A 749-nucleotide genomic window follows, 5' to 3' on the forward strand; every position below is an offset into this window, starting at 1 on the left:
TTCTATGGATGGAGACAAATAAACAGTTGCTGCAGAAGGAACCTAGTGTCTGCGTGTCTTCTTCCCGGGAAGAAGACTGCGCGGGTTACAGAGAGCCACTAAGGGGAGCGCAGGATTGGACCTCTGCTCCGCCACCAGATTTGTACTAACCCCTAAAATGGGCGTTCAGTTAATAGAAACAGATTTCCAAGGTCCACTCCCTAAGGGAACAGTGGGGTTACTAATTGGCCGTTCATCATCAGCATTAAAGGAGTTAGTTACTCATCCTGGTGTCATAGATCCTGATTATACTGGAGTTGTTAAGATTATGATTTCCTCTCCCCGAGGGATTGTTTCCATCTCCCCTGGAGATAGATTAGCTCAGGTTCTTATTCTTCCCAGTTGTCATGAAATGTTTCCATCACAAAATAAAGAATGAGGAAAAGGAGGGTTTGGTTCTATGGGATCAGATGGAGCCTTTGTAAGCTTACAACTAGATCAACCTCCTCTTTGGAGATAAGAGTGGATGGAAAGAAAATCTTAGGACTTCTGGATACTGGTGCAGATAGAAGTATTATACCAAAGAAGGATTGGCCTAAGGGATGACCTCTTCAAGAGTCCTCTCAAACTCTCCAAGGATTAGGTTATGCAAAATCACCCACTATGAGTGCAAGAGAATTGCCCTGGGAAGATGCAGAGGGACATTCAGGGAAATCCAGTGGTTTGTATTTGAACTTCTGGTATCATTATGGGGACGAGATCTATTATTA

Source organism: Mastomys coucha, unplaced genomic scaffold (genome assembly GCF_008632895.1).
Source record: "Mastomys coucha isolate ucsf_1 unplaced genomic scaffold, UCSF_Mcou_1 pScaffold6, whole genome shotgun sequence".
Taxonomy (NCBI): Eukaryota; Metazoa; Chordata; class Mammalia; order Rodentia; family Muridae; genus Mastomys; species Mastomys coucha.